This window comes from Cloeon dipterum, chromosome X (assembly GCF_949628265.1).
Source record: "Cloeon dipterum chromosome X, ieCloDipt1.1, whole genome shotgun sequence".
NCBI classification, from domain to species: Eukaryota; Metazoa; Arthropoda; class Insecta; order Ephemeroptera; family Baetidae; genus Cloeon; species Cloeon dipterum.
The window spans coordinates 21,648,066-21,663,813 of record NC_088790.1 but is presented as its reverse complement, the minus strand read 5'-3'; positions in this window follow the sequence as shown (position 1 = coordinate 21,663,813).

Below are 15,748 nucleotides of genomic sequence, written 5' to 3'. Positions count from 1 at the left end.
GCCCAGAAAAATCACTTCCACACTGCAAGTTAATTACCGGGTGAGTCTATCCATCATCCTCGCATTAGCCTCCGGGGTTTTGCTTTGCATATTGTTGGAATATTCATTTTTTCTACGAATCCAACCGCTAATTACTCCGTGGAAGTTCCCTCGCCTTTATATTTTTTGGCTTAGCTTGGACAAAAGATTTGCTGTTGATGCCTTCCATTTTGTAGGCTTGCAAATTAGAGAAGATTTTGATCAGTTTATTTATGCCAGTAGGATCTTAATTAAAAAATTAGTTAGTACAAATTCAGCAAACAAAGGTTATTTTGTTAAAATCTTCTGACAAAGTATCCTATTTGTCATTAAATCCATAAACAAATTCTGAAATCGTGGTGGCTTTTTGAGCTATCCTTGGCTAGTAATTATAAAAATTGACTTACAAAATTTGAATTTTTTAGTACTGATTTTAACGGTTTTAAATTAAAATAAATACCAATGTGGGTCGGTCCAACCGTTCTTTGATGAATTATTGGCTATACTAAAACTTTAATTGTTTAATTTAGTACTTTGTATTTCTTTAAATTGTTGCTCATGTTATTTTGCTTAATTGAAAATTCAAGTAAACTTTGTACCTTCGGCATTGCACAAAAACAATTTTGTAATTGAAAAGAATCAATTTTGAACAACTTTTTGGTTCCAATTTCTGAACAGATTTTTCGTCATAATTATTCATTGTTGATTAATAAAAGATGGTTTATAGTGTTTTGAGGTTTTTGAAGCTAAAAATCTGTGGTTTTGTTAAAATAAAAAATGTGAATTTTTAAATTACAAAGCTCTGCTCAAAATTATATTTTAAGTATTTTATAATTACTTAATCTTATAACCAATTTTCTAGAACTTGTCAACGGAGTGGCCAAAATACGTTATAGTAAAGGCTAATTTTTAACGAAAACTCGTGTTTGATCAGTCTCACGCACAATTGTGCCGACTGCTCGGGTGTCGCGGGGCTCGGTCCGCGCGCTCGGGCGCGCTCACGGGGTTCTGGGGTCGGTGTCTAGGGGGGAGGGTTGACCTCACTTGGGATTCTTCGCTCGCGGCACAAATTAGCTAGCTTACTAACAATATCTAACCTGACTTAAAGCGCTATTGGTCTTAAAGAAACAATTCTACCTAGTCCTGGTTTAAGGGTAAATGTTCAAAAGGGAAACAAGCAGGGTTTGGCAAGCAAGGAAACTGATTTTATTGGCAAATTAATTTAAATATAAAGAGAAATTGGCTCTACTTTAATAGGGCAGGAAAACAGCTCTGAAGGAGCTGTGAAAAACCTCCCAAAAGAACAAGTGGCTTTAACCTACTGAATTTAATTTACAATTATTTGAGAGAAATTGCAAAGATTGGGTTCGGTGTTCGCCGGTGGCGGCCAACTGGCGGGCGCCCAAGTCAGGCGGCGGCCTCCTCACAGAGAGGCCATGCCCTGGACTTGGTGACAACGCGTCCCACACAGGCCACACCGACTAGCACAACCGTTTCCCCAATTTGCAAGCCAGACGCGGAACTCACGGGCGAGAAGCGGGCTAATAACTGTGACAAAACGCGACAAAGTCACGTCCAGAATGCCGCGTACAGTCCCAGCCACGCAAGTTCCACGCAATCTGACGCAATCAGCCGCCAGAAACGGAAACTTAATCAAACCGCGATCATCCGCTCTAAATCGCACTTTAATCCGGTGAGCGGCACACGCCCGGCTCACCGACAAGCGATATCTCTCACAAAACAAAGAAAATTACAAAGAAAAACCGAATAATTCGCCAAATTCGCGCGGGACCACGTCAAGTCTCACTACTTGCGTGCTCTGTCCCGCGCTATTCTCGCTTCACAACTCGCTAAATCCCACTAAATCCCGCTAACCTTTCTCTCGCCTACGTCGCTCAGGGTTCCTGGACCTCCGCAGGTCGCCAGGACCGCCCCGAACGCTCACAAAACGCGCTGGATCGACGCCACGCCGTGTGCTCCTTGCACACGCGTTCGCTCGCTTCCAGACTCTCTTCCAGACTGCTGTCTAGCGCGCGCAGCGCTCTGATTGGCCGCGAGCGCTAGGCTCGCCTATTGCGCTCAAGTGCCAACTTATCTTTTGACTAGGGCGGGCGGGAACAAGGGGGATCACGGCCACATGCCCCCCAGAAATTTACCTGGGGGTGCAACCTCCAGGGAAATTTCTCACAACAAGGGGGACACGGCGCGAAAACTTTGGCATATTAGTGGAGAACCACTTTAATGCGGTGATTTGACCAAAGGCTTGACGCCCTCGGTCTTGGCCAAGATGGTCGGCGCTTCTTGAGCGCTGCCAACAGGCGGTGGTTGTCCCACCGCTGACTGGCCTTGAGGGGTTCACCAAACCTCCTCGAAGCCATCAGCTTAAGCCTGTGGTTCGACCACTGGCGGCTCGCTTTCGCGTGCATGGTTTCTTCTCGCTGTCGGCGACGCGCCGTCTTCGTCTGCCGCTGGCCTTCAGGTGGTCTGCGCCTCCTCCTCCTTCCTTCACGGCGGCAGGATTGGGGGCCTCTCTTTCTCCTGGGCTGACGTCCATCAGGCTCGTCCTGCATCGGCTCCAGAGCAGGCCAGGTCCTCCGAGGACGCGTCATCTTCGCACGTCGGCTTCGGTTTCGTCTGGTCTTCATCCTATGGTTTGAGCAGACACTGCTCGAGCGCGGCCGCTTTAGACCGCGGCTCTGTTGCTCCTTGGTAGGAGACTCATTTCTCGCCCTGGCGTACACTTCTGCCAGTTTGACGTCACATCTTGGGGTTTTGAATGGGGCCTTAGGTGGCACCTTTACAGGTAGCACCTCAGGGGGACCCTCAATTTGGCCGTGGCTTTGCGCCTCTGGTGGCGCAGCCAGCGTCACAACAGGTGGCGCTGAACGCGGCTGAACAATGGGCGCTGATGGCGCAACATCTTGTTCCCTTTCAGGCAACGTTCTAGGCAGCGCACTGCGCGGCATCTCAAGTGGCACCACAGGCAGCGCGACGCACGGCTCAACACGCGGTGCTTTCAATGGCACCTGGCGCAGCGTCTTACGCAGCGTCACCTGCGGCGCTTGTGTCCCAACAGGCGGCGCCGACGGCACGACAGGCAGTGCCAGAAAAAGCGGCGCCTCACGTGGCGCTGGCGAGATGGCAACCAGCTCAGGATCAGGCAGCATGACAGACGTAGTCACCTCAGGCTGCACAGCGCGCCGCACCTCAACAGGCGCCAGCGTTACAGCTGGGGGCGTGTCACGCATCTCAGAATCAGGGGGCGCGACAGACAGAGCCACCTCAGGAGGCGCATTGTGCTGTACCTCCCGCTGCACCACATTAGGTGCAGGTGCCACATCAGGGGGCGCACTACGCGGCTCAGAGGGCCGCGCCGTCATTGTGCCCGACTCCAGGAACCTGAGATGCCGCTTTTCACGCTCCTCCAACGCGTCTCTTTCCGCCCAAATTGTGACAAGCTCCATACGGAGCTCCTTGATCAGGCGTTCAGCCGAACCAGGCCCACTCCTCCAGTCAATCGCCTTGGCTTGCTGTCTGACTTCAGCCAGTTTCAACTTTACGGCGTCTGACTTCAGCCGGAAGAGGTTCTCAGCCCTCAGTTGTCGTTCCGGCGAAACCCACCATTCCATAAGTTCAAGTTCTTCTCGCGTTAGTTTCGTCCGCCGGCCTTGCCAAAGCCGTTGTGTGATCTCTAGAGCCTGCAACTCAAAAAAATCATCAACAGGAGCAGCCATCAGGCGCTCAAACTCGAGGGCGTAGCATTTGCACTCCTCGGCTGTAGTCTGACGGCTCCCCTCGTCAACCATCGGGGAATCTGCCTCATTCGGCATCGTGAGTGGCGCCGTCGGCACCGCAAGCGGGGCCAGAGGCCTTGCAAGCTGGGCCATGGGCCTGGCAAGCGGGGTCGGGCGCGCTACATCACAGAGCCGGGGCTGGTCAAAGCCGACCATGTACCCAGTCACACACCGGCTAGTAGCCGCCGGTGACTGGACAGGTGGGCCAAGCCTCGAGCCGTCAATGAAAGAGCAGGGCCGACTCAGAAACGCGCCATTTTGCGGTTCTGGATCAGGCCATGCGTCCTCCACCTGAGGGCTCACAACTCGGGCATAGCCGGAGAAGTTTACATATTTATTTCCAGGCAAGTTACAAAAATTTTTACCGTCAAACCGAGACATAGCGCTATCAGGGTAAGCTAACTGGGTGCAAGAGGAAGGGCAGTACAAAATTTGCGAACAACAAAAAAAATGCACTGATCCCGGCCGAGCCCCCACTTTGTGCCGACTGCTCGGGTGTCGCGGGGCTCGGTCCGCGCGCTCGGGCGCGCTCACGGGGTTCTGGGGTCGGTGTCTAGGGGGGAGGGTTGACCTCACTTGGGATTCTTCGCTCGCGGCACAAATTAGCTAGCTTACTAACAATATCTAACCTGACTTAAAGCGCTATTGGTCTTAAAGAAACAATTCTACCTAGTCCTGGTTTAAGGGTAAATGTTCAAAAGGGAAACAAGCAGGGTTTGGCAAGCAAGGAAACTGATTTTATTGGCAAATTAATTTAAATATAAAGAGAAATTGGCTCTACTTTAATAGGGCAGGAAAACAGCTCTGAAGGAGCTGTGAAAAACCTCCCAAAAGAACAAGTGGCTTTAACCTACTGAATTTAATTTACAATTATTTGAGAGAAATTGCAAAGATTGGGTTCGGTGTTCGCCGGTGGCGGCCAACTGGCGGGCGCCCAAGTCAGGCGGCGGCCTCCTCACAGAGAGGCCATGCCCTGGACTTGGTGACAACGCGTCCCACACAGGCCACACCGACTAGCACAACCGTTTCCCCAATTTGCAAGCCAGACGCGGAACTCACGGGCGAGAAGCGGGCTAATAACTGTGACAAAACGCGACAAAGTCACGTCCAGAATGCCGCGTACAGTCCCAGCCACGCAAGTTCCACGCAATCTGACGCAATCAGCCGCCAGAAACGGAAACTTAATCAAACCGCGATCATCCGCTCTAAATCGCACTTTAATCCGGTGAGCGGCACACGCCCGGCTCACCGACAAGCGATATCTCTCACAAAACAAAGAAAATTACAAAGAAAAACCGAATAATTCGCCAAATTCGCGCGGGACCACGTCAAGTCTCACTACTTGCGTGCTCTGTCCCGCGCTATTCTCGCTTCACAACTCGCTAAATCCCACTAAATCCCGCTAACCTTTCTCTCGCCTACGTCGCTCAGGGTTCCTGGACCTCCGCAGGTCGCCAGGACCGCCCCGAACGCTCACAAAACGCGCTGGATCGACGCCACGCCGTGTGCTCCTTGCACACGCGTTCGCTCGCTTCCAGACTCTCTTCCAGACTGCTGTCTAGCGCGCGCAGCGCTCTGATTGGCCGCGAGCGCTAGGCTCGCCTATTGCGCTCAAGTGCCAACTTATCTTTTGACTAGGGCGGGCGGGAACAAGGGGGATCACGGCCACACAATATCAATCAAATCTGGCCTCAATTAATCATTTCATCGCGAATAACGACTAAATCCAAATTAGTCACGAACGCAGCATTTAGCTTTGGGCGAAACTAATAGAGGAAATTCAACAATCAGCATAGTCTAGGGAACAACAAAACTCAAAATTTCCCAGAGAATCTGTTACAGCCTAGTTTTCCTCTCTCGACAAAAGCCTAAATGCAAATTAAGCTCATGAAAAAGTATCCGTTTCCTTTTTTTCATTTCGTGATCCCCACGATTCGCAAATGTCAAAATAAGTGCCACATTTTCGCTCAAAAAAGCACAACAATCATCCGCGTGGCTGCTAGTTTCCCAAGAAAAACAAACTAAGGCTCTTTTCGTGTCGTCTCGTGGCTAATAAGATTTTAATTCCGCCGTCATCAAGCCTCGGCGAGCAACAAAATTACACACCGCCGAAAAGACATCCAGAGCTCATTTTCTTCACTCCATATATATCGACAGCCAAAATAGACGAAGAGGAGAGAGGGAAAGCGCTGTTTTTTGTTTTTGAAACACAAGTGTGCAATTATGAAAAACACGATCCTATCTTCTCGCAATGTTTAAATTGAATGTCTACATCGTATTTGTCACGCACTGTTTTAGCTGAATTAACAGTTTTTTCCCTTACAAATTTCACAATTCAATAAAAAGAATGAAGTCATCCGGCGGCATCACCAGAAGCATCTCTTGGCCGCCACCGCCGCGGATGAAAATATTATGAAATGACAGATTGGAAAGAGAAGAGATGGAATGCAGATAAGCCGCTCGCTCGCTCGCTTGCTCGCCTCAGTACCTCATGCATGTGTGTGTATGCGAGCGCCTATTATATAAATAAATAAAAATTCAAAAGCGGCTGCTATCGCTTGAGCGCGGTGACAGCCGAAATAAACCTCTTCAGTCAGCCAATAAATAAAAATCGTGCGAGAGCGGCGTCGACTCGACCCTTTTTGTGTCAATTCAACGCGCTTTCGGGTTTACCCGCGGGTTAATTTTTCATCCATCACGTGGCTCATCGACAAATTCGCTCTGACGCCTCGCTCTCGCATCAGCTTTGTCTCATCTCGCGCTGCAGATGACCACCACCTGCTCAAGGAGTGCGGTTTGGACGAGAATGTGGTGACGATTTTTGCTCTGGCTCATTGCCTCTCGACAAATCACGGCCCAAGTTCTCAAATTCATCTAAAAAAGGTTGAAGGAAGACACGTCTGGCCGAGATAAGAGTTCGCTGACTCTTTCGCTCGATTGAGCTGCAACCTGTAATTCCGATTGGCTCACTTTCAATTCGATTCATTTGTTTTATACCAATCAGTTAGTTTTTTTGCAACATTTGGTAAAACCCCTGTGAGCTGAATAAATCTTATATAATATTTATTCAATGCTTTTGCTGTCTAAAGCAAACTTTCCGGCTTAATTTTTGAATTTTTAATAGTTCTTAATTCGCAAAAAAGCATTTCATGATTTTTTGCAAATAACTATTTGACAGCATTTGAATTTTGTTCCTCTATAATATTAAAATTTTGTTATACCTTATTTTGAGAGGAAATTTTGCTGACGTAGAAAATTAAGATAAAAACCGATAGCAAGTTAGAAGCGTTTTAAGTAATCAGGAGTTTTTTTAGTTAGATTTGTTGCTGAACAATCATTTAAAAGGTAAAAAATATAAATGACAAGATGCACAGTCATTCCTGTCAATTTAATAGGAAAAATCGCGTGTGGTCCACTTCTTCTTGGAAACCTTTTCAATTTAATTAGCTAAACAATGCCAGATTGCTGCTACATATTTAATATATTTTTCCTTTATTTTCTCAGCTTCTTGTTTCATCATAATGTGCATATAGGGAAAACGGTATTTTCGTGCAATACGGTTGGTCATAAATATATTGCAAGGTGTAAAGCGGTGACTTTTACTGTTCTTTTGTACAGATGTTAATCCAAAACGGGCATATTTGAGGAAAAATTTACCGAATCTCAGGTAATTTTGGGTCGAATCTTGATGTTATCTGGAAATTGTCGTGCTTGGTGTCAAATTCCACTTGTGCACATAACGGATCTTCCAAACATGAGTATTTATGATCAGCGGAATATTAATCAAACATTTTCTTTCGAATTAAATTTTATACAAAAAATGAATTGCAGCCGTCTTGGTGTTTTCCAATAAAAATCAATTGCCGCGCGGCACAAATTAAACAGCACCGACTATATTTTTTCCTTTGGCTAGCCGGCCCAATAAAAATTTGACATTTTTATTCGTCGTAAAATTGCGGCGTGGAAGTAAAATGCCGGCTTTACTGCCGGGCGAAATTAAAATAAAATTATGCTGGCGACGCAGATGAGCTCTGGTGAAAAACGAGAGAGAAAGGAAGCATCTCTAAAAGGAGACACCTTGTTTGCCAGATTTGACACATCCGAGGCGGTGGCGGCAGCAAAAAATATACGACCAGGCGATAAATCCTTTTCGGGATGAAAGAAACTCGAGCATGAGTTATTGGCTGATTATGAGACACGAAATATGGCTGCGTGTTAAACAACAAAAACTCCTTTCAAACTCAAGAGGAAATGAGTTTGACGAGACTGCTGGAGTTTAAAATAAATGCGTGCAGGGTGATTATAAGATATTTCTCGCCGCCCGTGCGGATTGCCAACTAATTATCCATCCCCGAAAAGGGAATCAATTGAGTCGCAATTTTATTCGCGTCGCGTCCGGCCTGCTGCTGCCAATTGATTTTAATGCCGCCGAGAAGCTTTATAAGCAGTCGAGGTGGCTGCGAAAACGAATAAATTTGGCGCGAGGTGACACTTTATTGAGCACATTTTATTCGGCCAAACAGGTCTGGCTGGTCAGGCTGGGTAGATTTGCTCATTACCAGGCCGTAAAAACCGCCCACTATATTCTCTCCCGACACGACTAGCTGCTTATTTTTATTCTATTCAATAGCGCTTCTCAGGACCCAATTAGAATTCCTTCCACACTGGCAAAAATTGTTTTCGGTACAGCAGCCGAATTTGCGGCCGTGAGACGCTTTCAGAGTCTGCTTGAACCCAAAAATGTTTTTTCGCACTTTTAATACCTCTGCTCTGCGTGTTTTTGATTGGATAAACGATATTTATTTTTAAAAAAAGAAATGGAAAGTCTTGAAATTTTTCTGACTGTTCAAGCAGAAGTAAATAGTGTAGACAATAGTGTGCCAAAATAGAGATGACGTTTGTTAAATTCGCATCAGGAAATGTCTAGCATTTCAATTCATCATTGATTGGATGTGGTTTAGAAAAACTTTGCGGTAAAGAATTAAGTGATAAAATATAAAATATTCATGAAATAATGACACGATGGTTTTGGCCACCTTATAGACAATTTATAGCATGTTTCTATAGGCTTAAAGTTGGTTGATTCATGCTCATTTGGCGGCACAACCACGATTGGATCTGATTCGATTGTATACAATTTCCAGTCATTGATATCTGTCTTCAGTAAAGAATATTATAATTTTATCACCATCTCAAAATTTACTTTTAACGACGGAAACTTGTCTAATGTCGAATTTTACTCGGCAGGAGACACGCTATCAAAGGACCTACTGCTCATCTTTTTGCCCGGCCGACCTTTGCAACCTTTTCAAATAAAATTTAATCAGCGCGGCAGTGGAGTTGCGCCCAAACAGGTTGTGCGCGTACACACATCCATATTAAATTCAAATGAGCGCCGGATAAAAATGGCTGTGTGTATGTGTGTGTTTTGCACCTCCTCCTCTTTTGTCCGATAAAATAAAACGAACACATGCTGCCGAGCGAGAAAGGAAAATTGATTTAATTAAATATTTAAATTAATTGGGGCAATAAATTTCGTTGCCAAGCAGGCAGCACTTTCGATTTAAAGCGACTGTTAACCGGCCGATCGTCTCTTTCGATACCGAGCATAAGTTTATACTTTGTTAGCCACAGCCGCGCGCGCAACTCGAGCGAGAGCACTTTCTGCTCCATCAGCCGACTGAATAAATTAATAGATCTGAAAATCTCGCGGACATCTCCGCACGCCGATTCATAGAGGCTGATAATGCAACAAGCCCGCCGCTTGTTCCAATACATAACAAATAAATGCTTCAGTAGCGTAGAACGAGAAATGAAATAATCGAGTTTGATTGGGCCCGCATCCAAGGCGCCTTTTTTTCTTTTAAACCTTTCATTACCAATTATGTTCAATTTTTAACTCTGCTATTTTGTTCAAAGCTACCTTCTAAAAATGTATTTGCTTTATCAATTACCTAAAACAGTTAAAAATACACATATCAATCTGTTAAAAAACAAATACATCAATTAAAAAAAAACATTTAAACTAAAGCGTATTACAATAATCTAAAAGTTTCCTTGTGCTTAGTTTCAGCTTTAGGAATCTATATATAACAATACCTTAAACTGTATTACCGTTCTAAACATTTAAAAAAATGTCTGAGACAAAACATTTAGCAAAGTGTCACAAAAATATTGTAGTGCTTATTGCCAAATTTATGAATAATATTTAATCATTTTGAATTGATTGCAATCTCATGTAGACAAGAGTATCTGGATTCCAAGATTTCACGCCTCTTCAAACTGACAAGAATTCAAATCTGACTCATAACTCTTTATTAGATGCAACAATCATGTTGTGCGGTCACTTGACGATTATTGTTGTAAGTGAGCTATAAAATTCCATTGGAAATTTCAATTTCGCAACTTTATTCCCGAGCATCAAGTAAGAAGTGCTAAATAAACCCGTCCCCAAAGGGTTGAGCGCTGTAATTTATTTACAAAGCAACATTTTACTCGTTCGAAGTGGCCATAAAACTCGGATTGTCGCGAATAAATCATTTTGATAATTTTCTCGCAGCGTTGCACACACAGGCGTGAAAATAAAATAGCTTGCGCAACAATTACCCGGAGCACCTGAAAGGTTAACGCAGCAAACGCGTCTTCTTATTTTCCTTCCAAGAAAAGTGGACGAAATGCGGTTTATTCATCTGAAACCGGAGCCTTTTCACTCGTCTTTTATCAGTCCTCTCGGCATGCAAACTGGATTTCGCCGTGTTCGCGTAATGTATTATAAAATTTAACTGCTCTCGCGCGCGAGGCGATGAAAATAAACGCGGCGATTCCGAAGCGAAAATATAAAATCCGCACTTGATAAATTTTCAGCCGCTTAATAAATTTTTATTAAATATCTGCCGAGTTTTTGTGCAGTGCGAAAATAAGTACCTGCAGATTATTGTGCCGAGATAAAAAGCGCGCTCGTGTTTAATCAACTCGCGCGCGCAAAACGAGTTCATTTTTCTCCTTCATGACTCCCAATAAATTTCGATGGGACTCTTCACGATTTATCCTTTCTCGATCTCAATCTCCACGCGGATGAAATTTCTTAGCGACAGAAATGGAAATATACTCGCCTCAAAAAGGTTAAAAATTTCACTGGAGAGCGATATTTTAGAACAACGTGCGCAAAGATAAATGAACTGCATAATATTATACGCTTGAGGCAGAGCCTCCGTCAGCACTCGAATAAAAAAAAATAAAAACATTTTCTTTAATTGCTATTTTTATGACTATTAACGAATCATCATAGATTCGTTTATTAAATTTCTTGGCACAGTATTTTTAGATTTTAATTTCAAAATATCTCAATGTTATGGATTGAGAATTTAATAATTACTAGAAAGACGGTACAAATCTGACTTCAATTAGAATTTTCAGGTGAGTCAGCTCCTGAAAGAAAACGAAATTTATGTATGTACGCCTGACAGTGGCAACATTTTACTAGCGGGTAGGTCTCACTTTTCCCGGAATCGGGTCCCAACTTTGAAGGCTCGGCAGCAGATGAATGAAGTCTAATGACTCGTCGAGTTGCGAAACAAAGGCAGCAGCGCCGACGAGTTTCCTTATATTAATAAAAGTCAAAAAAGCTGGCAATTAATGTGCCAACTCTTTTAAAAACAGCTCACCAGCCATTTTCGCGTTTTTATTGTTTATTTCACGTCGACGCGCGCTCATGGAACACCGCCATGGGCGCAAAATGTGTCATTCGGCGTCGGACGCATAAAAATTCTTCCGAGGGCATCCATCAAAAGCAAAATGTATAAAACTTCTCACGTGGAAAATTTCCTCACGTCCTGAATTATTCGCGGGTGAGTAAGACAAACGCTGGTCAATATTTTTCCCTGTTGCTCATCAGCGGAAATTAATCACTGTTTTTAATTACACACTGTCAAAACTATTTTTATAAACAAAGAAGAGAGGCACGCTGCAAATCGGCGTTAGTGCTTTTCCATTTAGAAAGCTATAGGCTCACAACTTTTTGTTTTGAAAAACTGGAGCAGGAAATTTTGCAGCAATCTGAGTTTTGAATCACGGCTCACCGAGAGTGGGAAGAAAAGGATTTGATTCGATTAGCCATCGTGGAAATCGTCCAGTCATTCCGTTTCTCTGCTTCAACTGCAAATCGTGGCGAACCTCGCATACACCCGGAAGAATAGAGAGTCACAGCAGGACCTTCTTTTTCAGGCTAGACCCAAACCGATTGTAGTAAACGTTTTCTCAAATGCTTTCGGGCTATATTTGTTGCGCAAAAGATGAATCTGTCTCCCATGAATGTTCTAATGTTTAAAATTTAAATTTTTTTAACTTTAAAATCAAGGTTTCAACCTTCAAGGTTATTAAAAAAGACTGAAAGGTTTTCAGCAGGAAAAAATCTAGGAATTTTTTCTAAGTTTTCAATAGATTTTAGGAAATGTTTTAATAACAATTTTCGTTCATGATTTAAAAATAAAAATGTGCAAGCTTTTTATGAAGAAACCAATAGCTTTCTATTGCGAATTTTTATGGTTGCGTTTTAAATTTAATTAAAATTGAAAAAACCGCAGGTATTTCTCACTTCTTAAAGGTGAAAAAGCGGAAGTGTGTACATTTCTAACGAACTATAACAATTCAATACGTTAGAGATTTTCTCTGTGTGTATCGGCCCTTGAACAGAGAAGGTTCTGAGCTGATGAGGTTGATCGACAATTATCTCCTTCCCACTGGATCGTTTGCGCTAATTTTCGGATCAGTGCCTGCTGAACTCTGTGTTATTGTTTCAATATCTGGTCGATCGTGTCGTCGCGCTAAAACAAAAAAGCAAACACGCTTTCTTGGCTCACTGATTAACTGACACGAAGCAGAACTGCGAGCCTAATCCGCTGGCTGCGTGAAGAAATTAGCGGAAAGGGTATATGAAAGCATTGTTAAATGGTAGAACACGACTGCCATCATTGATCAAGCACACTTAATCATTGTTTAGTTGAAATATATCTAGTTCGGAGAAAATAGTTAGCAAACAGATTGAATCTTGCATGAACGGGATGGAAAAAATGGAAGATTTTATTATTTTTTAAGGTTTTTATTACTTCAATCGCAGCAAGTTCCATATTTTTCTTAATTAGCTTCTTTATTTTTAACAAAACAAATATATTGCGGTAATAGCTGCCGTTCCATTCGAAAGAGCAATTTAAAAAAATTATTTGAATAATATTTTGAGTGAAATTTGTGGTTTTTGTTCTCTGTTAACTTAATTTTTATGATAACTGGCAACCTCTTTCATTTCCTTGTACTATCGATTCAATTTTAATTAGGTTCAGGTTTAAATCAAACAGATATTGGAGCTTGGAAAAATATCAATTTTTGAACTCACAATAATCTCAACGAAATAGGATAGCATGAAAAGCATAAAACGCGAGGAATTTTATGAAATCTAACTAAGAAATTGCAAAATACCTTTAAACTGCACAGAATTGAGTGTGGAAATATATAAATTAAAATAATATGTACGGTCTCATTACAAGTACAACTCACTGTTTTGGCCCCGCAGGCTATTCTACGTCAGCAGTGGTTCATCTTTTCGTTTTTGCTTACGAATGAGTGCAGTCGAAAGTTTTGAACGACCGTTATGATTCAGAATTTTCTACAGCTAATCCTAAGGTATGCATTTTGTTCTGAAGGTAAAGTGATGCTGCGTTTGCACAGTACGAAAACGTATAAAATGTAGTTTAATTTTTCTTTTTCAATTTTAACTCTTAGTTGCCCAATTGTTGTCAATCCTGCATAATTTCATATATTTTCTTTCTTCAGCATGTAACTGATGTATTTTTTACTACGAAAAAAATGCTACAAAAATTTGTTGTAAATTACTACCCAGCAAAATCGAATATTTTAAGAACGATTTCTAAAAAAATCTTATTTTCTCCGCTAGTTTATTTTGTGGCAGTTCTTCTTTTCCGTTTCCCCTTTTCCCTCCTTTCTTTATTTTAAATATTGTTTATAGTAAATTAGACACAACATATCTTGTTTATTCTCAAACACTGCCTTCAAAATGACCAATAATCATTCAAATGAAAAAAAAAATCAAATTAGAATTTTACTGGCAGTGATCAGCTTATTATTGCGAGTTCATTTAATTAATGCACGAATATTTTAAAATGCCGAATGATTCCTCAAAGTGCATTGTGCAATTAAAAGGCATCACTTAAAAATGACTTTGCAGGTTTTCAGCTTGTCAGAGGCGCTTCTTGGTTCTTGGCAAGCTGTAATTCTCGTCGCTTGTTTATTTGTTGAAACAAAAACCCTTTCACTGATATTTTCCGCCAACGCAGAGGACCGTTCGAAAATCAGGTCGTCTGGCGTCGCGACGGAAACTCCCAGGGCGACGACGAATTGCATACGAGGTGAAAAGAGAAAAAATATCAAGCGTGGTCAGCAGACAGAAACTGCTGTTGCTGCGGCTGGCTTTTTTCATTGCTTCTTCTTCTTCTCCTCTGAAAGTATGCGCGAGAGTTGAAAAATAAATGGGAGAGGAGAGAGAGAAAAAACACTCGGCGCGGCTCTAAGGAAGCGAGAAGAAAAAGGTCGGGGCAGGCGAAGGAGAGAATTTCACAGCACCGTTGCCAACCTCTTGGAGAGGACGCTGCGAATGGGGACTTTAATGGTCGGCGGTCGGCGGCGATTGCGCATATTGAACTCTCTTAAAATCTGCGGATCTGATTTACTGAGGAAGGAACAAGGAAGAAACAGAGACTTGATGAGTAACACACTCATTCAGCGGATCTTTCAGGTTTTGGAATTATCCGCGTGCTGCTCCCTCAGATTTTATTGAGGGCGTCATGCGTTATGAATTTCCGGAATGAGGATCAGCAATTCGCAGAGGTTGAGAAATTGTTTATTTGCACATGTGTTGTTAATGCAAAGGTGAAACGCGTGTAAAAAATATCGAAAGTGAAGTCCAACCTGCAGTCAAAACATCGATTGTCATTATTATGCTTTATTAGCAGGTATAGGAGCTACTCCTTTGAATATGTTGGGAAGTGAAAGTTAAAATCCCAAACAAAGGTGCGATGTAAAAAATATTAACTTTGGCCATTGTTGAAACCATATTGAATAAAGAATTCATCATCATCATCTTGTGCCAAACAATATTACTTAAAATTGAGCACTTTACCTTTCCTACTTTAAATTGAATTGATATAATAACAACAAGCAAATTAATCAAACCTCAATAAGGAAGTGTGTGTGTAGATGAACTTTACTGAATTTCTATTCAAAATGAGGTTTACATTTAGTTTCGTCGAAAGTTGTTTGCTCAATTTTATTTGTTAGTTTTTAGATGTTCCGCCATCTCCTTCTAAATGAGGCTAAGATTTAAATGTCATTGCAAATCAAATGACAATAGCAGCCTTGTTCTATTTAGAAAATAATTATTTCAAAAGGAAGAGATACTTTGTTAAAAATATTCCTTTTGAAATGTTTCATTGGAAGATAATAAGTTCAACATGGGATGTGATATTTTTCCAAGACCTTGCGGCTAGAAAAGTGGAATGTAATTAAAAAATGAGATTTTAAGATTTTATTTTGCCATTAAAAATTATGCTACCGGCCAAGACTTATATTCCATAAAATGCCTTGCGGGAAAATTTGGAATTTTAACCCAATAATTTGTCATATTTGTTTTTAAATTTTGATTATACCTTGTGCCGGTAGCAAAATTAACTGCTTCGGAGTGGAAAAGATCATATTTTTCACAAAGGTTTGATTTTTAGAAAACTTCTTGAGATTTTAATTTAAAAATCTGCAGTGCTCGATGGGTACAAAACCATCTCAGCATTTAAAGCCGATCCCAAATAGTCTGCTGTTTTGCATATTCAGCTCCTTTATCATTCCGACCCCCTGCATCTCGGCATTTTGCCCAC